The sequence below is a fragment of the Pogoniulus pusillus genome, chromosome 14, assembly GCF_015220805.1.
Source record: "Pogoniulus pusillus isolate bPogPus1 chromosome 14, bPogPus1.pri, whole genome shotgun sequence".
NCBI lineage: Eukaryota > Metazoa > Chordata > Aves > Piciformes > Lybiidae > Pogoniulus > Pogoniulus pusillus.
The window spans coordinates 9,000,300-9,019,270 of NC_087277.1; positions in this window are offsets into that span (position 1 = coordinate 9,000,300).

Below are 18,971 nucleotides of genomic sequence, written 5' to 3' on the forward strand. Positions count from 1 at the left end.
AAATCACTCAGACTAGACTCAGCCAAACTGGAAACTAAGGAATGAAGATTTATATTTACAGCTTAGCACAACATACAAGCAGGTATTTACAATATCTACAGCTACAGACAGTAATATACAAAGTTTAAAAGGTAATACAGAAAAACAACACCACTCCCAGAAAACAGAGTCCCCAGGAGGGGCTCCCAACCAACCTTCCACCTCCTTTCCACCCCTCTACCTTATCCCAGACTTTGCCTTATGTTCAAGGTGAGTTTGGAGAATTGGCCAAGGGGGCTAGGAAGAAGATGGATTAGTTACAGAGACAACAAGTTAGAGAGAGAAGTGAGGCAGCCAAATCCAGAGAGCAGCTCTGTTCTCTATGTTTGTGTTCTTGTTTTTATACATCTTAGCAAGCCTATGAGTGAAGTAGGCATCACCACTGTTTCCTTTCCACAGCCTATAATCTAATTCTTCTCAATAAAATATCCCAGCTAGTCTCAAACTAGCACACCTGGGGAGCTGTTGTGGTCAGCCTCTCTCAAACTCCTTGGGCACTTGTTTGCCTTGTCTTGGTCAGGGACATGGATGTCCTGCACAACTTCCCAAATGTGTGTTTGTTAGGAATGAGTTTTTAATTTGTTTTTATTTTACACCTTTTAATAGCTTACATTTGCAGGCTGCATATCTCCTCTGAAGTACTGTCCCATCACTTAATCCCATGGTCTTTAGGTTTGAACAAGGATCAAGAGAAAGAGTCTGGTAAGATGCAAATCCTTGTGTCCTGCTTGTATTACAGGAGCAGCAATAGCAGCACTTAAATCACTGTGAAACTTCCCTTTAGAAAATGACATAATGGGAGCAGTGAGTCTCTTATGGCCACAGCTACTTCCTTTTCAGCCATAGCTCATGTTGTGTTTGTGCGTTCAGAGCAACTGGGATAAATGTAGGTCGCTGGAGATAGGTTTGCCTACCAGAAAGGAATTAAAAGTAGGAGGATATGATTAATGCAAATCCACGCAGTGCTATAGAAAACAGATGTAGATGTGTTTCATTGAAAGTATATCACATCTATGTTTATATGTTATGTTATGTCTACATGGTTACCATTATAAAAAAATCAGGTTTTCTAACTGGGATTTATAATTGCAAGTAGTGGAGAAAAGAAACTTCTTGGTTGTCACTCTCCACAGGCATAGCTGATCACCAGCAGTAGGAGAACAATCTCAATGAACTAACCTGTCTTCATTTTCTACTGAAGTCAAGGGTTTGTTTGACAGAGATCAGACAAATGATACTTTGGGGTGAGTTTGACCCAGGTTATGGTCAAATAAATTGATTATCAGAGAGCAAATTAAGCAATGTATTGATAGCATGTTAGTTGCCTCCAACAACTATTGAATACTTGCTTGTATCCTGAGAGGATGGCTCCATGTGCACTTTTCCTCCCAGATCTTTTCTATTATTCTTATTTGTGATAATCCTTCCCTCCTATCCATCATTCATAGAACCATACAATTGTCAGGGCTGGAAGGTACCTCAAGGATCATCTAGTTCCAAGCACCCTGCCATGAGCAAGGACACCTCACACTAGATCAGGTTGCTCAGAGACCTATCCAGCCTGGCCTTAAAGATCTCCACGAATGGGGCTTCCACTACCTCCCTGGGCAACCTGTTTCAGTGTCTCTTCACCTTCATGGTGAAGAACTTCTTCCTGCTCAAGCAATCTGCTCCTTGGACCAATAGAGTTTTCAGTGCTTAAGTGATTGCTTCAGTGAGCCAATCTGTGTTCAACAGCCTCAAAGCATGAAAGCCATCTCCTACACACATGTATGAGCTAGGTGCCCAAGGTGAGAAGAATGGGGCTGTTCTCAGGTAGAAATCAGCAGCTGGTGACAGCTGCACCAGGGCTGTTCTAAACAATGTCCTTGGTATCACTGCTGCAGAGAAAATATGAACAGGGCTGATCTCTCAGCAAAGCTGAGTTGACTGAACTCATCCACTTCTGAAGGGTTCTTCTCTTGCATCTTCTCTAAGGTAAGGATCTACACAGGCTCTTACTACAGATCAGCTACTGTGAAGAGCTTAGCAAAAAGAAAAGCAAGAATAAAACTGATTGCAATGCACAGTTGTCTTGACAATAAGAAAATGGTGGTTAATAAGAGTCTTTTTCATGTAACAATGAAGTGTAGGGAAGACATATTCAAGCTAGACATGAGGCACATTTAACAGTGAGCTTTCTTTATCAGTTGTCTGAATGATGGAGTGGTAGATTCCTATGTTTTGAGATACCCTGAATGCTTTTTTTGGAAGCTACATTTTAGTTCAGTACCCAGTACAAGAATAATTGAATGAATTACCATAATGAGGATGTTAGAGTAAACAATCTAGCATGTTCTTTCATCCTTAAACTGCATGAAACTACCAACCAGACTGAGACATCAGATGTGTTTCACATCTCTTTCCACATGTAGCAAATTCTGGTAGAAGTAGGAGAGTTACAGAGAGTGATAAAGGTATAAATTTAAGCTGATTCATACCCTGAATTACAATTTTATGGCAACTGAGGATCCACTTGCAGGTTTCAAGAGACGGTTTTTGAGACTTCTGAAGACTGAGTGAAGACAGACTTAAAACTGTGTGGTAGTTTTAACTATATAGAGAACCATTTTAGAGGCTGCTACTGTTCTAAGCATTTAAATCTAAGGTTATTTATAAGTGTAACTTTACAGGATCTGCAGAAAACCACTGGCCTTTAAAATTAAATCACTCTCACAAAACTGAAACTTTCCAACAGTTTCTCTTTCATATAGCAGAGAAAGCCATTACTTGAAGCAACATTTAGAAGTTAATAGCAGCCAAGTTAAAACTAGAAACACACCATGCACATTTGGATGTGTCCAGAACTCTTGGCCAGAATAGACTGTGATTGTCAGAAAAATGCCTTTCAGGACGGTTTGAAGTAATGAGTTTTAAAGTGTAATCAGCATGGAGTAGAAGAGAAAGTGAGTTAAAGGTCACCTTTGTGAAGTATAATTTAAGAGCAATTACTTAATTGCATACTTAATAGCCTAATGTGACAGTAGTGAGAGCTCAGCTTAGAAAACTCAATGCTATTTGTAAATAGCATCACTGCAGTCTGTGTAGGGTCCATAGGTGACTCCACATTAAACAAGGAGCATGTGCAATTGGAAGACAGAGCTACAAATGACTGTGCTAGTAAATTAAGCTCACCAAAGCCAGGCAGCTTAAGGATGGCACATGTTCATCCATGCTATTTCACTGCTATCAAGCTCCTGACAGGGCTGATCCTGACCAGGCTGGAGAGCCTGGCCCTCCCTGAAGGGGATGAGTTCCCACCTGGCAGGATGTCAGGACTCTCATCTCTAACATGATACTCACAGAATGGGGACATACTCCTGTACATTCCCAGCTGCTGTGGGATGGAGAAACTGGATAGAATGGTGGGGTTTACACCCAACAGCACAGTGGTTGGAGGTAGTGCCTTTATCAGTGGCTGTGCTGCCTAGGCAAGAAGGGCACTGAAGTGGTGTAGCCTGATTGCAGCATTTCTCTGGCCTCTGCCAGACTGATTTTTTGGGGTTGCAGCTGAGGCAGTGCAGTCATCCTTAGCTGCCACATGGGTATGAAGACCCAGGGGCCTGAATCCTCTCAGGTGTGTAGTAATAATGACAGCAACAACAACAACAATAGTAACAATGATGAGGCACTCAGTGCCATGGTCTAGTTGACTGGATAGGGCTGGGTGATGGTTTGGCCTGGATGATCTTGGAGGTCTCTTCCAACCTGGTTGATTCTATGATTCTATGATGTGAAATGAAATCTCAGTTTTCATATAATGTCAATTTTCATTGAAATGGAAATTTCATTAACTGGAAAAAAAAAAAAACAAACAAAAAGCAACCAAAACCAAACCCAAATCCAACCAACCAAACCAATCAACCAACCAAAACAACCCACCTCTCAAAAAAAATGCAAACCACCAAAAAACCCAACCAAAGAATCCAAGTGAGACTTCCCTTTGGTGTATAAGATTCAGGCAGGAGCTCAGAATACCCCTTTTATTGATTTTTAGGCTGCTCTTTTGTCTCTTGATGGTATTTACCAACCAGTTCACCCAGACTTGCCACTTGACATAAATAATTATGTGGTCTCTTGCTCACATCCCAACAACATGATTCATGTTGCAGATCAGTAGTCGGAAAGAGAATACTATTAAACTGACAACCCATCCCTCCTGTCACCAGCTCAGTGAGAGATGGGTCACCATCCTGCAGGCATCTGAGCACAGCTGCCCCAGGAGACCCCAAGGGAGGCAGCTGCACTCACACAACTTGCAGGCACATTTTCTGCCCTTTCTGAAGGAAAAATTGCTAGAAATCAAAGGGCACATGTATCTCTTCTTCCTTTCTCTGGAAGTCTCATGTCAGAGCAGTAGCTATCATTTTCTATCAAAAGTAGATAAAAAGCCAGGAGTGAGCCTAACACTTGTGGGATGCTGTGTGTTTCCCAGCTGGCTGCCAAGTAGTGTGTCTGTGCAATATGTCTGTGATGTTCACACACTACCAGCAAAGGGTGGCTCACAATGTGGGACCCAACGTGCTTGTCTATGGCAATGTCTTATATAACAACACTAACTATCACTTGCTGCCCATATGGGATTTGCCCATATGTTTTCTTGCCTGCGATATGGTGTTAGGCTGTGGGGAGGTTGCACATGTCCTAGTTTGTGGAACTCTATGGTCTTCATGGGTTTTCTTGGTGTGTGGTCTGAGTTGCATTGTAAGACAGCCAAGCTGTTTGAGATACTGGATTTTACTGAGAATGTTGGACAGGTTCTAAAGACACTTCTCTTTCATGCCTATGGTCAGACTGAAGCCTTGTCAATGAGGGCCTTTTCCTGGAGTGGAGCCACAGGAGTAGGTGGCATATCAGAGTTATCAGTGAATTATGGTGCTACTGTGCCCCAATGCAGAGTACAGCTTTTTCTGCTGCTGCTTGCTGCAGTCTGAAGTGATATTGACTGTCTGGCCTATGGTGGGGCAAAGGCTTTCCACCACCATTCACAGGAAGTGGAAATCCTCCAGGTAGACATAGGCATGGAAACAATGGCATGAGAAGAAGCAAGAACTTCCACATTCACCTGCCAGAGAGAGCTGTCAGCCTTACCACTCCAGTGTCCCCACTGCAGGCTACAAGCAGCCACTGTGTCTTTGACCCTCTGAAGCTGGGAACAGTGCGTTAGGGCATGTAGGGAGTGCGTGGAAAGGCTGGGTGGTTTTCCCAAGATCTTTCCATAGTCAGTAGAAGACAACAGTTTCCTACAGAAGGTTATTCAGAGCTGGTGTGTCATGCTGTGGACTGACTCTTAAAGGAGTTTCATGGCTAAAGGGGCATCACAGAATCACGAAATGTCAGGGGCTGCATCCTCCATCACATCTTCCTATGTTTTAGTGAGTGCCTTTTCCCCACTGTGGCTGGAGGACACAACATTGACATGGCTCTTAAACTGTCTTTAGTGTTTCTGGCATGTGCCTGCTCCTAGAGATTATATATACCTTTCACACCGATTTTGTTAACCTTTGGACTAAATGACTGCCTCTCACACTATGGTCTCTGCAGGCAAACACACAATTTAGCATAATGTTCTGGCATTGTCACTGAAGTTATTCTGCAAATACTCATGTTCTGTGACCAGTGGTAAAAATTTGCTACCCTCTAGCTGCCATTCAGCTGTAAATCAGGGTCCTGATGGACATCACAGTATCACAGTATTATTAGGATTGGAAGAGACCTCACAGATCATCAAGTCCAACCCTTTACCACAGAGCTCAAGGCTAGACCATGGCACCAAGTGCCACATCCAATCCTGCCTTGAACAGCCCCAGGGACGGCGACTCCACCACCTCCCTGGGCAGCCCATTCCAGTGTCCAATGACTCTCTCAGTGAAGAACTTTCTCCTCACCTCCAGCCTAAATCTCCCCTGGCACAGCCTGAGGCTGTGTCCTCTTGTTCTGATGCTGGCCACCTGAGAGAAGAGAGCAACCTCCTCCTGGCCACAACCACCCCTCAGGTAGTTGTAGACAGCAATAAGGTCACCCCTGAGCCTCCTCTTCTCCAGGGTAACCAATCCCAGCTCCCTCAGCCTCTCCTCGTAGGGCTGTGCTCAAGGCCTCTCCCCAGCCTCTTCGCCCTTCTCTGGACACGCTCAAGTCCCCGGTTTGCAAGGTCTTACTGGAGAGAGCTCTGTCCTGCAACATTTAATATCACCCACAGTGGTCTCAGCTTTCCGAGGTCAAGAAAGGGTTTTTGTTCTTTTTTCCCTTTTCAATACCCTCATCTGACAGCATATCAGGATATGGGTACTGCACCACACCAGGGAGAGCCAGCCCAGTCATTAGAACAGAAACCATAACATGACCCTTCAGAACCAGCTGGCAGACTCTAATGAACTTCATGTAGTGGGACAGACAGAGACATCATAATATAGTAGACATAGGATTGCTTTGACTCGAGTTACAGCAGTTTAAGATTTTTCCAGCCCCACATTTGACCCAGTCAAATGGCTGACACATTCAGACCATGCTAATCTATATCTCAGTGTAAATCCTTTAACATTTGGGGGGGATTTTCTTTTTTGTACTGGTTTGGATTTAGCATATGCTGTGTGACTCACTTCAGATATGATGGCTGAGTATGCAGCACAAACTAATCATATCCAATCCTGCATACACACAGCAAACACTTGGCAAATTCCAGATGACAGCAGATGTGAGGCCTTTTAGCACAGATGCATTAAAAGCCTCTGTATTTCTGCTAGTCCTGCTAGATTCACTAAGTCCAAAAAGGTTAATTTCTCTCATTCTCCTCTCTCCAATAGACACTATTGATGGATTCATCCTGCATATTACAAGGAATAATAAGTACATCAATGACTTCAATGCCAAGCTAAGCATAGAGATGTATGAAGAAAGAGAGGTAAAATCTCTTCACAGAATCTCTGGACTTTGTGGTACTGCTTGGTGCTTCGGGTTACTACCCCTTGCTGATTCCCTTTAATTAAAACATCTTGGCAGCAAAATGACACCAAAAAGATTGATGCCACTTTCTACCAATCTGTCTTTTTATGGGCAGCTGTATAAGAAAATAAGAGCATAAGGCTCTTGTAATGCACACATAAGGACATTCCCAAATAATTTTGCTCCCCATATTTCCTGTATATTAATATTAACTGATATTAATTATTATTATTATTAATGATTAATTTACTCAATATTTGTTTGAAAAGCAAAATGCAATATGTTTAGCTAGTGATGATATACAAGACACCATTGGTTTGCAGATGTCTGGGTAAGCCTGAAATACTGGGGGACAGCATCTTGATTTGATTTCTGGTGTGAGTACATTGGAGATTGAGGCAACTGCAGCGACATAAATCTCTGACTGCTGTCTACGACTCCAAGTCCGTTCACTCCAAGCAGACCCATTTTGTTGCCTGGCTTTTGACCAAATCTGTCATGAGGAAGAATCATGTTGTAATGCAATAGCATCCTGACTCGGCAGGATACTGTTTGATCTTGACTATATAGATGGGGCTAAGCCATGCTATGACGGCATTATGGCAGTGTGTTGCAGCCCTTTGAAGATCAGGGGTTTTCTTCATCTCTGTAAGCTGTACTCCTCACTGGAAGGAGTCCCATCCTAAGAAATCATGGGAAAAGCAGAGTTAAATTAAGGAACAGCTTCTCATAAATCACTGCTCTCAAGAGAACAAGAGAAAATTTTGCCTATGCCCTTTGCTGTTGCAGGGCAACTTCCCTTTGCAGGGAAGCGAACAGATATTTATTTCCCCTCTTCCCTTCCAGAGACATCTGCAGGTTCCTTTGAACCTTCAGGCTGCCTCCTCTCAGTGTTCTGACATGGTAGCTGGTGGCTTTTCTCTAGATTGTCCTTCTAGCTTCCCCAGCTCACAGATGTAACAAGGCTTTCTCTTCTCTCTCAGCGCCTGGGACAGAAGGAATTAGTCCCCATCCTTCAGCTGCAATTCCTGATAACAATGGAATAAAGAGATATGTTAACTGTTTCTTGCATTCAAGAAACGTGGCCACCAATGTGAATGTAAGGAGGTGATTGGTGAATGCAAGCGAACATCGACTGCTGCAGAGACCTGTAACGTTGTTACTGCTCCCTCGGGAAGTGCAGAGCCGCTCCTGAGGGACTTCCCACGCTGGAGGTCAGATCCAGGCCCTAGTTAGGGATATCTCCATAGCACCTGTGCCCCAGCACTCACAGTCTGTACCTCTTCTGAGCTTTGATGGTTATTTCTGGAATGGAGCAATGGAGCAAACAAAACCTGGAATCCTTTTTCTAAAAGCTGTCCTTTATCTTATATCCTGCCTCTGAGTTTGCTTAGGTGCTCTAAGACTCTCTCTCATGGAAAAAGGAATGGGAGTTAAGTTTTGAAGATTTCTTTCCAAGAGATGATTTAGTGCCTCTTTGCCCTAGCCTCCCTGTTCTGTTGCTGGGTGCCTGGCAGAAGAGACCAACCCCACCTGGGCTGCAGTCTCCCTTCAGGTAGTTGTAGACAGCAATGAGGTCACCCCTGAACCTCCTCTTCTCCAGGCTAAACACCCCCAGCTCCCTCAGCCTCTCCTCACAGGGCTGTGCTCCAGGTCCCTCACCAGCTTTACTGTCCTTCTCTGGACACAGTATCTCAACATCTCTCTTGGATGGAGAGGCCCAGAACTGGACACAGCACTCAAGGTGTGGCCTGACCAGTGTTCAGTACAGGGGAAGAGTAACCTCCCTTGTCCTGCTGGCCACACTGTTCCTGATGCAGGCCAGGATGCCATTGGCTCTCCTGCCCACCTGGTTGAGTGGTCTATAACAGACTTCTACCAGGTTGTCAGCCCTTTTGGCCTTCCCCCTTAATTCTCACCCACAGCGACTCAACTTGATCATCCTTATTCTACATGATATCCAGAGCATGTCTAATATACAGAGCCACTCCTCCACCCTTCTCCCTTGCCTGTCTCTCCTGAAGAGTCTGTAGCCATTGATTACAGCACTCCAATTGTGTGAGTCATCACACCACGTTTCTGTGAAGGGGACCCTGAAGAGAATAGGTCACAAAAGGGTTAAAATGAATATTATGTAAATATCATTTTACATAAAAGTAAGTGATGCTCTACCATCAAGGTTTGTTTCTTGTCAAGTTTGCTTCTGTGATGTCTACTAAGGCTTGTGTCAATGTTTACTTCAATGAAGAACTGATTTTAGTCTCTTTTTTGGACACTTTTCTACCCAGTTCTTGTAATAGAGTCATAGGATCATAGAATCAGTCAGGGTTGGAAGGGACCACAAGGATCACCCAGTTCCAACCCCCCTGTCACAGGCAGGGACACCCTACCCTAGATCAGGTTGGCCAGAGCCTCATCCAGCCTGGCCTTAAACACCTCCAGGGATGGGGCCTCAACCACCTCCCTGGGCAACCCATTCCAGGCTCTCACCACTCTCATGGTGAAGAACTTCCTCCTCACATCCAGACTGAATCTCTCCACCTCCAGCTTTGCTCCATTCCCCTTAGTCCTGTCACTCCGTGAGAGCCTCGAAAGTCCCTCTCCAGCTTTTTGTAGGCCCCCTTCAGATACTGGAAGACCACAATAATGTCACCTCAGAGCCTCCTCTTCTCCAGGCTGAACAGCCCCAACTCTTTCAGTCTGTCCTCCTAGAAGAGGTGCTCCAGCTCTGATCATCCTTGTGGCCGTTCCCTGGACACGCTCCACATGTCCACATCCTTCTTGTAAAGGGGGCTCCAGAACTGGATGCAGTACTCCAGGTGGGGTCTCACCAGAGCAGAGTAGAGGGGGAGAAATATCTTCCTATGTATGAAATTCTCTATCTCTAACTCATTTCATGGCAACTCACATAGGAGTTAAGAAATTTAACACGTTAAGGAAAAAAAAAAAGTCAAAAATAGAGGAGGTGAAACCAAGCTGTCAGATGTTAAAGAGACAAGGTAATAAATGCTGTTGAAGGAAATACTCTAATGCTCGAATGAAAAATGGCCATTACAGTTACTCCCTTTTGCACATCCCAATCTCTTAGCCACTTTTTCTGCTGGTGCAGTGAAATAGCTGTGTTTCTAAATGCCAGTGAAATTTAACAGCTCTTAGTCATAGGGAGTTGCAGGAGATTATTAATGATTCTGGCGCAACGAAAACATCTTCCACTTTTCTTGCCACTTTTTTCCATCATTAATCTTGGATGATCTGTCTGCATCTCTTTATCTTCTCTCTTCCAGGAGCTAGTCTTTGCCAGAGCAGTTCAGTGCTTGTGTGGGTTGCTCGACCCAGCTGCAGCGGGGAGGACAGGGTTACAAACTTCCTTGAATTCTTATATCTGCTACTGGGAAACTCCGTCTTGTTCAGAGTCATCTGTTTCGCCATCTTCTGGGGGGGCTGAGCAAACATTTCACCAACTGGACAATATTTTGGTAAATGCAAATCAGTAACCAAATACTCCAAGGTGTGGGACTGGGTGGAGTTACTTCATGGTGATGTGTTATACTGCTTCATCTCTGTTTCTTTCTTAGAAGCAGAGGGGAATCTTTCACTGAAGTAAAATATACTTTTATTGTATTGTGTTTCGTTTGGTTGCAGTGATGATTTTTATGCTTTCTGTCTTCCTCTGTTCCTGTAATAATCAGCAGCCCTACTGAGTATTTCCTACTTCTCTCACACCCTTCTGCCGGGGAGGTAATCATTCAAGGAGTACCTTGTGCGGTAAAGGATTAAGTTTGCTTTGTTTTACCTGTCACAAAGTGGGCTAACAAGCCACCTACACAGAGTAGCAATAGCCCTGAGTCCAGACTTCAGTGTCAATGATCATGTTTGTTACCTGTATGAGCATCTGCAGGGCTGTGTTACACTTAGCCCACATGGATCTCCAGATAAGTGCTGGAAGATTGGAAGACTGACTGCTCACTCACAGTGTGGACTGCAGCACTCTGTGGCTGTCCAAAACTTTCAGTGTCCCTGTGCTGAGCTTTTATATTACCTGTGCTGAACTGCCTGAGAGCTTTTCCAGAAGGGTTCGCACCTTAGTAGCACAGAAGAGGAGGGGATGTGGAAACCTGAGCTCAGACTGAAGTCCTAAGAATGCCCTTGACCCTCTAGGCTGCTTCTACTTGGTAAGTCAGACATCAGGCATTCTACAGCAATTAAACATTGTCTCCTGGTCTTGCGTGTCCCTTGGTGCCCTCAGATTGGACCCAGCCAAGTGTACTCTAACTGCCTGCCCTGTGCCCTTCAATCTCCATTCAAGGGGGATGCTAGGGAGAGCAAATGAGCCAATGTCTCCCAGTGGGGTGTCCCATTGACGCCTGGCACAGACTGGGGAGGTTAGCCAGTAACCATTGGAAACACAGTCACCTGGGAGGAAGGAATCTGCTTCATCACTCAGCTGCTATTGCCTAACACAAGCTTTGCACAACACAGCGGTTGGTTCCAAGTGACTCACGGCAGAGCCCTGGTGAGAGAAAGTTCACGAGAGGAAGAGTGTGTGATTCCTATGGCAGGGGACAGCACAGTTCAGAGATCCTCAGCTGGGAAATGAGCCAGGCAGAGAGCGGCAAGAAGGCAGCAAGAGATTTGCCAGAGAGAGCTTTGAGCCAGCGACAGTAAGCAAATACAATCAGATCCCTGTCTCCACAGCAGGCGTGGAAAGCTTAGTTTTGTCCAGAGAGGGCACTCTTATTGCAGATATGTCAAAAGGTCTGCAGAGACAAGTGATAGCACAGCTGATTGTAAGCAGTTAATGTTCAATGAGAGCACTGCTTACCTCTGCTTTCAGCTGCGACTGAGTGTGTATGAGTTCAAGCCAATTGTGTTTAAAAAAGTCTGAAATGTGGTAAAAAAGGCTCCCACTTCTCTCTGGTCAGTGTGTGATGGTTTGGGTGTTCCCCCCCCCCCCCCCCACCTTTGGAAAATCACCCAGACTAGACTCAGCAGCTTTGGAAATTGAATGAAGCTTTATCTTTACAGCTTAGCACAATACACAAGCAGATATTTACAACATAGACAGAAATATACAAGTTAAAAAGCAATACAGAAACACAACAGCCCTCCCAGAAACCAGTGTCCCCAGGAGGGGCTCTCAACTGCCCTTCCACCTTCTCCCACCCCTCTACCTTACCCTAGATCTTGCCTTATGTTCAAGGTAGTTCTGAGGGTCAGCCAGGAGGGTTAGGAAGCAGATGGATTAGTCACACAGACAGCTGGTTAGGTTAGAGAGAGAGGTTGAGCCCCAGAGAGACAGAGAGCGACTCTGTTTCTGTTCTTGTTCTTATACATCTCAGCAAGCCTATGAGTGCAGTAGCCATCACCACTGTTTCCTTTTCACAGCCTATAATCTAATTCTTCTCACCAGAATATCTCAGCTGGGCTCAAACTAGCACACAGTGTTACTGGCAAATAACATTAGCAATGCAAAGGTATAAGAAACAGCAAAAAATGTAAAGGCAATGTGAAGTTGGACTATATTCACACTGCAGAATGGGAGATTTACTTCTTCTTAGTAATACTAAGATTTGCTTATTCTTGATCTAGATCTGTTGTAGCTCTGCTTAAGCTGACCTTACCAGAGGTAAGGTTCAAAGCAGCTCCTCTCAGTCTATAGAAGGATTCCCATAAAGCTATAATGTGCCAACTCTGAGGGAGATGAGTTTTGACCCATAGGATTTCTGTGCACAAGATTTGTACTTTCTGACATTACTATTTGCATAGATCTATACCAGTGGGATAGTTAGTTACTTAGCCAGTCAGTTAGTTACCAGTCAGTTAATTAGTTAGTTGATTAGTTTGCTCCTCCTTCCCCCCCTTGTCCCTCCTTTTCCTCCCTTCCTTCCTTCCTTCCTTCCTTCCTTCCTTCCTTCCTTCCTTCCTTCCTTCCTTCCTTCCTTCCTTCCTTCCTTCCTTCCTTCCTTCCTTCCTCTCTCTTTCTCTTTCTTCCACTTTTCTTTCTTTCTTTCTTTCTTTCTTTCTTTCTTTCTTTCTTTCTTTCTTTCTTTCTTTCTTTCTTTCTTTCTTTCTCACTTTCTTTCTCACTTTCTCTTTCTTTTTCTCTCTCTCTTCTTATTTCTCTCTTTCTCTCCTTCTCACTTCCTCCCTTCCCCCTTTTTCTCTCTTTGATATGAAAAAGGCACTGTTCTTTTAAATTTTGTCCTTTTTTTCTACAGCTCACCGGTTGCTGTGTTCTTTTCCCAGCCTTGCAGTATTTCCTCCCTTCTCTCCCTTCCCCCAATAAGTCACAGTGTCAACGAGAAACAAAACTGCTGAAACCTGAGCTTTCTGGCTAGGGAAGATGAAGAATGAGTGGAGGAGGTGGCAATTAAACCCTCCCCCATATTATTCATGCAAAAGAATTGTCTTTGAACACCACTTCATCCTGGGAGCTGCTCTGAGTTCAAAGGGAAAGCTAAGTTGTTGTCGCTCTGGGTCCTTAATCTAATCACAGTGTCCTCCTTTGATTTAAAAGTCTTCTTAGGAGGTGGCAAATATCTCTCCTCATCTACTCTTTCATATTTTATTTTTATTTTTTAGTTCTAAGAATGTGATGTTTGTTGTTTTGGCATGTTTCTTGTAGCAGAGTTTTACCATCCCAGTTAGGCTGTTTCCTGTTGCTGGCTATCACTGAAAAGATCCAAGCCTTTGGCAGTATTGAGAACAGAAAAGTATTGCTTTCTAGATCTAGAGGCAAGTATCTATATCTCTACATAAATGGTAAGTCCAAAAGACTCTCCAGGAGTCTCCATCTTTCAAGGTCTTTCTAGATTCATGCTTTAAGAAGTAGTTTTGATTTAAGTGATTCTTCTTGGGGCAGTTATCTACTTGAATAGATGACCATTTTTAATCTCTTGTCAAGTAAAGCACTGAATGTGTTTCTTCATCATTACCTTGGCCTGTTTCACAGGAGGAAGCCCAGAAAATGACCTCCAAAAGTCAGCCCACGTTCACACAGAGCGTAAATGCCACCTCTCACACACAGATATATGGCCATGCTCGTGCATTTAACCAGTTTTGCGTTCTTCCTTGTTGAGAGCTATTATACATCATTGGTTGGAAGCAGACAAAATGATCCATTATGGTTTCAAGTGAAAGCAGTAGTGTTATTCAAGATCATGCATGAGATAGGCCTGATTCCCACTTCCACCAGCTGCCCTCCAGCTAACAACTTTTGTTGCTGTTAACATTTGTTAGGACTGTTCAGAGCAGAGGTGCTTGTACAAGGTGCTCCTGCCGATTCTTGCACAGATTGGAGTGAAAGACAAAACTAAGATACGATCATTGCAGGCTGGGATTTTCTGAGCTCATGCAAGTGAGTTGGGTAGTTAGTTTTGTCTCCTTGGCAGTGTGATGGTGCTGGAGAATTGCCTGTCAAAAGATAAGCAGGAATGCCTGGACTAAGGTGCTTGAGACTGTGTGTCCCACTTGAGGCAAGATTTCAGGACACCTGTATGTCCCAAAACAAGGCAACAAAATTTCCTAGAATCAAGCAGGTTGGAAGAGACCTCCAAGATCATCCAGTCCAACCTAGCACCCAGCCCCGACACAACTTGAGACTGTCTCCTTGTTCTGTTGCTGGCTGCCTGGCTTAAGAGACCAACCCTCACCTGGCTACAGCTCCCTTCATGTAGTTGTAGACAGCAATGAGGTTCCCCCCTGAGCCTCCTCTTCTGCAGGCTGCACACCCCCAGCTCCCTCAGCCTCTCCTCACAGAGTTTGTGTTCCAGGCCTTTCACCAGCTTTGTTGCCCTTCTCTGGACACATTCCAGCATCTCAACATCTCTCTTGAATTGAGGGGCCCAGAACTGGACACTGTACTCAAAGGACAATGACTTGATTTCGAGTTGTCTGTTTGTAGGAGTTCTGTCTCTCTTTGCAAGTTACAGTGTATTTCACACAAAAAATTCCAACCTCAGTCCTTTTGAAGGAGAAAAATATCTATACAGATATGTGAGGGGGCTTATCTGAAAAACCAAATATTACCCTCCCAAGCAGACTGCTGCAAAACAAGTTCTCCTTCACATCATCTCCTTGTGTATTTGAATTCAGTTTTGACAGATGGAGGCATCTTTCAGCTGATCTTCTCTTGTTTTCCCATTGCTCTATCTCAAAACCAGTCCAGTGTTCATTGTGGACACTATCATGTGGGAAGCAGGAAAAAAAGTCAGATTCTGAACTGTTGATCTGCACTTCTCAGCTGTCCCCAGTGACATTTCTGAATAGTGGAGATTTGTATGTGATTATGGTGCAGCATTTTAGTTAAACTGGTCACTTTTATTTGGGGCTTTTCTCACTTAGTTTAGCTGCTAAGAATTAGGCACTTTCTTTAAATTACCACACAAAGTTCCTTGTGAAACTCTCTCCAAACTGCCTTTGGGAAGCACAAGCAGTCTTCAGTAGTATCTACATTTCCTCTTTGACAAGGAAGAGGGAGTTTTGGTGACCATGTTTGACTCAATGCCTAGTATATGGATATACAAAGTAGCACAACAACCTTTCTCCTGGATATAGATTAAAATACCAATCACTTGCTGTGATTTTTTTCCCCCTGCATATGTAACAATCAAAAGTCTAAAATAAAAAGTTAAAAATAGGCATGCAGATGTACATTTAGATATCTAAAGAAGGGGTAAGGACTTTTTTGAAGTGTGTATACTAAGCAGACCCGCATGGGCTGGAGGGGAGCTACCAGCATTTCGTGCTTTTGAAATTAAGTTATGTGTTGAAAGCTTTAAATCAATGGTGAAATTTATTTTATGCCATGACTACTATTATTATTTGAGTCCAAAGGTTTTTTTATCCTCACATAGGTCCACAACAGAGGATCAAATTTTAGGTTGTTTAGCCTGGAGGAGACTCAGGGGTGACCTCATTGCTGTCTACAACTACCTGAAGGGAGGTTGTAGCCAGGTGGGGGTTGGTCTCTTCTGCCAGGCAGCCAGCAACAGAACAAGGGGAAACAGTCTCAAGATGTGCCAGGGGAGGTCTAGGCTGGATGTTAGGAGGAAATTGTTGCCAGAGAGAGTGATTGGCATTGGAATGGGCTGCTCAGGGAGGTGGTGGAGTCACCGTCCCTGGAGGTGTTGAAGAAAAGCCTGGCTGAGGCACTTAGTGCCATGGTCTGGTTGCCTGGCTAGGGCTGGGTGCTAGGTTGGACTGGATGATCTTGGAGGTCTCTTCCAACCTGGTTGATTTTGTGATTCTATGATTCTATGATAAACAGATGTGGGTTTGATGAGGCTCTGGCCAACCTGATCTAGGGTAGGGTGTCCCTGCCCATGGCAGGGGGTTGGAACTGGATGATCCTTGTGGTCCCTTCCAACCCTGACTGATTCTATGATTCTGTGATTGCAGAAGTTACCAATAAAAAATAAGATGTCTGTCAACAGAGAAATAAGTAACTGAACAGTAACATAAATGCACAATTTTCTGTGAACTGAAGCCAGGCTGTTGGAATCACAACTTCCATTTCTAGTAAAATGATAGATACTGTTATTCAGCAGAAGTTGCTTGCCCTTTTCTTAGGCAATATTTATCTGCAAAAAGCACACATGCAAAGCTACCGAAGTATTGTCTTGAATCCCTCTGCAATTTCATGTTGGTCAGTTCATGGATAAATCCAGGATGCCTTGACCTAGTCTGAATTACATCAGGCAACATAAAATCATACAAACATCCACAGTAGAAAAATCAGTATTCCATTCAGAAGAAACCACAACCAAACCAACCCTCTTGACCTGTACTCCACATTTCTGGTTTTCATTCTCAAAAGCCAAATGAATGAATGGGCAAGGTTATTGAGGTGGGTTGTTGAGACACATTTTAAACATAAAGCAGCCAAGGCTGAGTTTATGTTTGGATATGGCTGATTCAGTGACATTAAATCAAAGTTGTGGTTCTGGTCTCTTAAAACGACCAACACATCTATAATCAGCAATTGCATCAATATTGGGCAATTTTGTAATGTGGCTTACATCTGTGACTAGAAAGCAGGAAAAATTGTTGTGGGCGTTGGTTTTGGTTTTTTTTTTAAGAGAAATGTCTGTGTAAAGCCTTATTAAAACCCCAAAAAACCCCAAAAACCATCCCCCCCAAAAGCAACAACAACCAAACAAACCAAACCAGCAACATCACAAACTCACCTCCTTCTCTATTCAGTTTGGTTTATTTGTTTCAAGAATAAATACATACAAATCTTAAATCTTACTTACCCTTAAATCTTACTACTGGTTTTGCTGCCATATACTGGATATTTCCTCTGTACTCTTTCATACAGGATTGACCACACCATAAAGTAGACAGTGATTATTATTTCTACAGTAGAATGGGGAAGAAAACATCCCCTGATTAAAATAAGGAGCAAGCTTCACATTTTACCACAGCAATTCATTCAGCTCTGAATTTGAGTGGCAGGCTGTAGGGCTCTTAACTGAATTATTAATCAACATTTGTCATCCATAAAATGAGTTTACCATCTTTGAAGTCTTTAGACTCTTGTAGATTTTTGTGGTCAAAAACATCATTATGGTATTGGTCATTTTATTAGTCAATGAGGTATTTGGAAGCCAATATTACACCACATCCCCATCTGCTTGCATTGCTCTCATCTTTCTTTCCATGGCCTCAAGTCATACTTGGTGACTTGCACCTCTGATGCTCACTTCCTCTTCTTCTTCTCAAACACCCCGAACCCTACCACTGATTTCCTTCTGATGCCTTCAATTTCCACTTGCATTTCTCTGCTCACTGAAATTTAGAGAAATATGAGACCCTACCTGGAGTACTGTGTCCAGTTCTGGAGCCCCCTTTACAAGAAGGATGTGGACATGCTGGAGCATGTCCAGAGAAGGGCCACTGGGATGCTCAGAGGGCTGGAGCACCTTTCCTAGGAGGACAGACTGAAAGAGTTGGAGCTGTTCAGCCTGGAGAAGAGGCGGCTCCCAGGTGACCTTACTGTGGCCTTTCATTATCTGAAGGGGGCCTGCAAAAAAGCTGGGGAGGGACTTTTCAGGATATCAGGGAATGACAGGACTCAGGAGAATGGAGCAAAGCTGGAGATGGGTATGTTCAGGCTGGAGGTGAGGAGGAAGTTCTTCACCATGAGAGTGGTGAGAAGTTCTTCACCATGAGAGTGGTGAGAGCCTGGAATGGGTTGCCCATGGAGGTGGTTGAGGCCCCATCCCTGGAGGTATTTAAGGCCAGGCTGGATGAGGCTGTGGGCAGCCTGCTCTAGGGTAGGGTGTCCCTGCCCATGGCAGGGGGGTTGGAACTAGATGATCCTTGTGGTCCCTTCCAACCCTGACTGATTCTATGATTCTATGTGTCCTTCACTGAACCTTGCCTGTGCTGGCAACAGAGGGCTGAGGATATTTTAGGGTGTGCCCTGACTTACACAGCTGCTAAATTTTGAGTTTCTGTTCGTGACAGAAAAGTCATCTCCAAATCCAGCATTTAGAGATGTCACACAGACACTTACTTTCACGTTTTGGGCAATCTGAATGTCAAAACTAGCTCAGTGAAAAGACTGGCTGACTTCTCTCTAAGGATCCATGGACTCCTAGGCAAGTTGTGCAAATTGTAGCCATTTGAGTTCAGCAGTTTTGTTTCTCATGCAGGCAGAGCCCAGGGGTATTGCTTTGAATGCTTTACTGGAAATGAGAGCCAGATAAACACAGAGCAGAAGGCCAATGAAATCCTATCGTAAATCTATCAGGCAAAGACAAAGCCCTCCCTGACCATCAGCCTGGTTCAAAAAATGTTGTTAATGAAAGATTCATGTGCCAGAGAACTCCTGTTACTGGATCAGGGAGAGATGAGATATTATTGAATCTTGAATCTTCCTTGCTGTTCCCTGCTCTGTGACTGGATCTCATCTCCTCCCCTGCACTCTCCTAGCAGCTGAAGAA